Source organism: Cucurbita pepo, chromosome LG20, assembly GCF_002806865.2.
Source record: "Cucurbita pepo subsp. pepo cultivar mu-cu-16 chromosome LG20, ASM280686v2, whole genome shotgun sequence".
Taxonomy (NCBI): domain Eukaryota; kingdom Viridiplantae; phylum Streptophyta; class Magnoliopsida; order Cucurbitales; family Cucurbitaceae; genus Cucurbita; species Cucurbita pepo.
Genome location: NC_036657.1, coordinates 5,402,899 through 5,409,080, shown reverse-complemented (window position 1 = coordinate 5,409,080; position 6,182 = coordinate 5,402,899).

Genomic DNA, 6,182 nt, shown 5'->3' with positions numbered 1-6,182 from the left:
TGTCTTTAAAATAAAAAATAAAAAAACATTCAAGATTGTTAGAATCCTACCTTAGCTAATTAATTAAGAAGAAGATCATAAATATACAAGGAAAGATTGCCATCTCCATTGACATGAATTTCTAAGGAACCAATGGTTTGGTTCCTTTAGAGCCTCAATGGCATAACCCATATCATATTCTCCCTTCATTATCAAGAACTGAATAAAGGCAATTCCATTTATGCCAATTTAAGAGTATTTAAGCAATTAGTTACGTATTTATGCAAACAATTTACGTATTTCTTTCCTCTAAATGTTGTTTTCATTACTTGCGTTGGCGTTTACCATTTATGGTAAGGGAAAACATTTATTATGCAGGTAACACATTTTTTGAAATTGGATTGGTATGTGATTGGTACATATATTTCAACATGACCTTCAATTACGACCTAAGAATTGGAAAAGTAACGAGAGCATTGAATTCAATAATAAATCATTCAAGATAAGTGTAATACTTCAAAAAAAAAAAAAAACGTCCACAGAAAACCGAAAGTATAGACCAAGTTTGACATAAATGTTTGGTTGTTCTTGATAGTAATGTTTGACGGTCACGCAGCGTCTTCGACACCGATTTCCGACGAGCACACAGTGATCCCAACGTCGACAACCTTATTTCTACTCCATTCTCCTTCCGGAAACAGCAATTCTAACGTTCCAAGAAACCCTCCAAAATACCGAATGAATCAACTCACTCGATTTACTTGTAAGGTGCTTTTGGTACTACCCTAGAAACTTAAAGATAACGCAAAATTAAGTAAAAATGTAAGGATTAGCCCAAGGACCACGAATTAAGAACCTAAACATAATGTTTTTCTCGAGTTATAAAATTAACCCACTAATGCCATTCCCTGAATATGAAATTTTAATGGATGCCTAATACCATAAATAAGGGTGTATGCAAAGTTTTACATACATAGGAGCATATTTAAGCCCTAAACCAAAGATGAGTAAAATGCCTCAATGATGCCCCTATGTTCATGACTAAGATGGACTCCAAATTACTAAAAATTTATATGAGCCCTATTTATAAGATTATGGATTACTTCACTTCATTTTAAAATTATTAGAGTATGTTTAAGGCATACATTTAGACTTGGATAGAAAAAGTCAAAATATCCCTACTGTGTCCTAATAATATTTCGACATAAAATTTGATAGGAGGTTTATTTATGCTATTATGAATGACCCTGCATAGTTTTAAAGGTATTTGATTATGTTTAAGGTATAAACCAATAATAGAGTAGAAAGTAAAAAAAAAAAAACCTAATGAACCTTGTATAAAAATTCATAGTTGTGAAGAATTCCAACTCACATTATATTTTTCATGACACTCATTCATTATGGATTAATGTTTCTCTACGGTTAAGAACCAAATAAAGTAGGCTAGTTCCTAAAAATGTACAACCCGTACCACTCTATTCAAACCTGTCTTATGTCCTAAGTCACCGTAAATGTAATAACAAAAACAAACAAATAGAAAACAAAATAGGAAAATGAAAATTTTGTCCCATATTACTTAAAGTAGAGAGGGTTGGTCTCTGTATAAAAGGGAGGTCCCTCACTTCATTTTATCATCTCATTTCAATGGTTCTAACCCAGTCAAAGAATACATTGTCTAACAACTCTAGATTAGCATTTTATTAGGTTTAGTTAGTTTATATTATATTAGGTGAGCTAATTCACATAGTAGAATGTCAATCTACCATTGTGGAATTAAATTTTAGATAGAAGCTAGCATCAAAGCGTCGTAGTAGCTTCGGCCGAAGCCAACCAAGTAAGTAGCCCTACCATAAGTTTGGTTATAATTGTATGCTGAATGATGAAACGTGCCCGTGGCTTGGCACGTGTCATATACTCATATATGCAAACTATTATGATATGATATATGTATATGAATATTATGTTGTGTGTGATGAATTGATATGGTTACGATATGATATGTTAAGATATGATATGTTCGAAGACATGCTCAAGTTATGCTATGTGACTATTATGATATATGATATGATATGCATAATATATGATATGATTGACATGAATGATATATGATATGATTGGTGACACAATCGCACTTTCGAAGGCAGCGGACTAGCGATTGTGCGGCACTCACTTTCCAGCGACAAGTGAGCTTAAGCCAATTTGTTCTTGCGTCGCCTACGGCCAAGCGACGTACGATCGAGCCTCTAGCCTCCGTTTTAAAAGAAGGTTTTAGAAAACGAGGAGAGAGAGAGATTTTGGAAAGAGACGTTATATAAGCAAGCAAGAGAAAGATAACAACGGCTTAGCATATATAACCTTGGGTAGGGAGAAGTTGACAACTAGTCATATCCCCCTATAGTACATTCTGAGCCATTTTAAGTCTGGCAGGTCTAGACATGATATTTTTTAGGCGTCATACGCCCTAGAATTACAAAAGGAAAAACACTAGAATGAAAAGACATGACAAGGGTTGGCTTGTCATGGGCATGCGGCCATGGGCAACATGCCCTGGACGAGCATGACCGTGACATCCTCCCCACCTAATTGGTTGACAACCCCGTCAACCGACTACTTTCAAACCTAGCTATGTGGGTGGCGGCGGAGTTCAGATCTTTGGCGCGTTCCCAGCTTGTTTCCTCAATAGGGAGATTCTTCCATTTGACAAGGAATTCACGAATCGTCCGTACAGATCTTCCTATCTTCCTAATCCTGTCGGCTAGGATCTCTTCTACTTCTTTCGTTTCTTTCTGCTTCAGATCGATGCTCGGTCTTGTGGTTGCATTTTGTTGGTCATCGTCTGGGTCAGGGTGATAGGGCTTCAAGTTGCTCACATGAGTTACTGGGTGGATTTTCATCCATGCGGGTAGTGCAACTCGGTAGGAGGTAGCCCCAATCTTTTTAAGGACTTCAACTGGGCCTTCATATTTTCGAACTAGTCTCTGGTCCTTTCGGCTGCGAAATCTGATCTGTTTTGGTCTCAGCTTGATAAGAACTTGATCTCCTGCTCGGAATTGAAGGGGGCGACGCTTCTTGTCCGCCCATTTTTTCATATGCTTGGAAGCCTTCTCTAAATATGCCCGGGCTATATCTGTCGTCTGCTTCCATTCTCTTGTAAAGTTGTGAGCTTGAGGGTTTTTTCCTGCATAAGGATGATCAATAATATGGGGTAAGGCCGGTTGTCGTCCACTTACAATTTCGAAGGGACTCTTCCCTGTAGACGAGCTTGTTTGGCAATTGAAGCAAAATTGGGCGACATCTAACAGTTGTATCCAGTTCTTCTGGCGAGCGTCGACGAAGTGACGTAAGTATTCTTCGAGCAAGCAATTGAACCGTTCTGTCTGTCCATCGATTTGAGGGTGATAACTCGAGGAGATGTTTAAGGTTGTTCCCAAGAAGGCGAATAACTCAGTCCAGAATGTCCCAATTAATCTACCATCTCTATCACTGATGATGCTTGACGGAATACCCCATAGCTTTACAACGTGTTTGAAAAACAGTTGGGCTGTGAGTTCTGCCGAGCATAATTTTGGAGTGGGGATGAATGTCGCATATTTCGAGAATCGGTCTATAATAACCAAGATGGCGTCATATTCCCCGACTTTTGGGAGGTGTGTTATGAAATCTAGAGATACACTTTCCCGAGGTCTTGTCGGCATAGGTAGAGGTTCCAGGAGTCCAGAGACTTTGGCTTTCTTAACTTTGTCTTGTTGACAGATGAGGCACGTCTTGGTGTATTGCATGATGTTGTCTCGCATGTTTGGCCAGAAGTACCCCTTCTTTATTAGGGCGTACGTTCTTTGCCACCCAGGGTGTCCGGCCCATAAGGTATCGTGACATTCCTGAATGAGCTTCTTCCTCAGTTCCCCCGTTCTTGGGACATACAATCTATTTCCTTTGGTCAACAGGAGGTCTCCCTCAACCCAAAACTATCGTGTTTTTCCAGCTTTAGCTAGTTCGACGACGGCTTTGGCCGATGGGTCTTTGTGTAAATGTTCCTTGATGATGTCGCGCATCGATCCGTCGATCTTACTTGAATGAATATGGGCTAACATGCACAGGGCCGCATGTTCGCCCTTCCGACTCAGCGCGTCGGCTGCTTGGTTACTCTTTCCCGCTTTGTGTTCGAACTTGAAGTCGAATTCAGCCAACGACTCCTGCCACCGGGCTTGTTTTGCTGTTAATTTTGGTTGATAAAAAAAGTGGCAAGTGGCGTTGTTATCCGTCTTCACTACGAACTGTGATCCCAAGAGATACTGTCTCCAGACTCGAAGGCAATGGACTACAGCTAGCATTTCTTTCTCGGAGACAGTGTATCTTCGTTCGGCATCGTTGAGCTTTCGACTTTCGTAAGCGATGGGGTGGCCTTCTTGAATAAGGACCCCACCGAGAGCAAAGTCGGAAGCATCGGTTTCTACTTCAAATGGCTTTGTGACGTCAACCAACCCGAGGACAGGACCCCTCGTCATGGTTGTTTTCAGATTTTCAAAGGCCATTTGACAATCATTCGACCACGACCAAGGGTGGTCTTTCTTCAACAGCTCTGTCAATGGGGCGGCTCATCGTGAAAACCCTTCGACGAACCGCCTATAGTAGTTGGCTAATCCTAAGAAGGACCGCAACTCAGATACGGAAGTAGGAACCTTCCATTCTTGGATAGCTTTTATCTTGTCGCTATCCATACTAATTTGTCCACATATGACGACATGTCCAAGGAAGTTGATGCATGTTTGTGCGAAGGTACATTTCTCTTTCTTCACATACAGTTGGTTCTGCCGTAGCTTGTCAAACACCAGCTTCAAGTGCACTTTGTGTTCCTCGAGGGTTGTGCTGTAAACAACGATGTCGTCGAGGTATACTATGACGAACTGATCCAGGTATTCGTAGAAAACCTGGTTCATCAACGTGCAGAAAGTAGCTGGGGCGTTCGTCAAGCCAAAGGGCATTACCAGGAATTCAAAGGCCCCATATCTTGTCACGCACGTCGTCTTGGGTTCGTCCCCTTCGGCAATACGTACTTGATAATACCCTGATCGTAAGTCTAACTTCGTGAAGTACTTGGCCCCGTGAAGTTAGTCGAACAAGTCGGATATTATTGGCAGAGGATATTTGTTGCGTACAGTCACCTTGTTTAAGGCTCTATAGTCTATGCACAGACACAACGTCCCATCCTTCTTCTTCTGGAACAGTACGGGGGCTCCATAAGGTGCCTTTGCCGGGAGAATGAATCCCGCCTTCAGCAACTCATCCAGTTGTTTCCTCAATTCGGCTAGCTCGGGTGGAGCCATTCGGTATGCGTTCTTTGCTGGCGGTTTAACCCCGGGGAGAAGTTCGATTTCATGGTCAATGCCTCGACGAGGTGGTAGTGTTTGGGGTAGACTCTCTGGCATTATGTCGGTATAGCTGTTTAGTACTTCCTTGATTTTCTCAGAGATAATCTCTTCGGTGGTTGCTTCTTCCATCAGTGGTATAGCCATGAATGTAGGTTCCTCTCGCGCAAGTCCCCTTTTCAGTTGTATGGCCGAGATCATTCGAAGATTACCGGGTTGCTTGATGCTTGCAGGTATTACTGTGGGGTTGCGGTCGGTGATCACCAAGCATTTGGCCAGTGGCATTGGGATGACCTTGTGTTCTAGGAGAAACTTCATCCCAAGTACCACGTCGAAGTCGTCCATGTGAACCACGACAAGGTCTAGCTCTCCAGTCCAATCCCCTATTTTGAAGGGGACTCCTTTGGAAACTCCCACAATAGGCAAGGCCTCGGAGTTGACAGCTTTCATCTTCCCCAGGTCCTTTCCTATGGTGAGTCCCAATCTTCGGGCTTCTTGATCGGCAATGAAGTTGTGGGTTGCTCTAGAGTCTATCAGAGTGCTCTTGCTCGGTCGAGAATTTATGGTTGCTTCTACGAACATGAGCCCTTTCTCTATTATCTCCTTCGGTTCGACTTTCCGTTGGAGGGCTGACAAGAATTTGAGTGCGCCCATTCGGGGGTTGTCGTGATCTTCTTTCTTGTCTAGCATAGTCTCAACCCTTGCTTCATTGTTCTCTTGAATGGACACTTGGAGCGCAGTGAGAGAGGCCCGATGAGAACAGTAGGATACCTTGTGGGGGCCTTTACACAGTATGCATTGCAAAGGCGTCGTCGGGTGGTTCTTTTGATGGTAAGG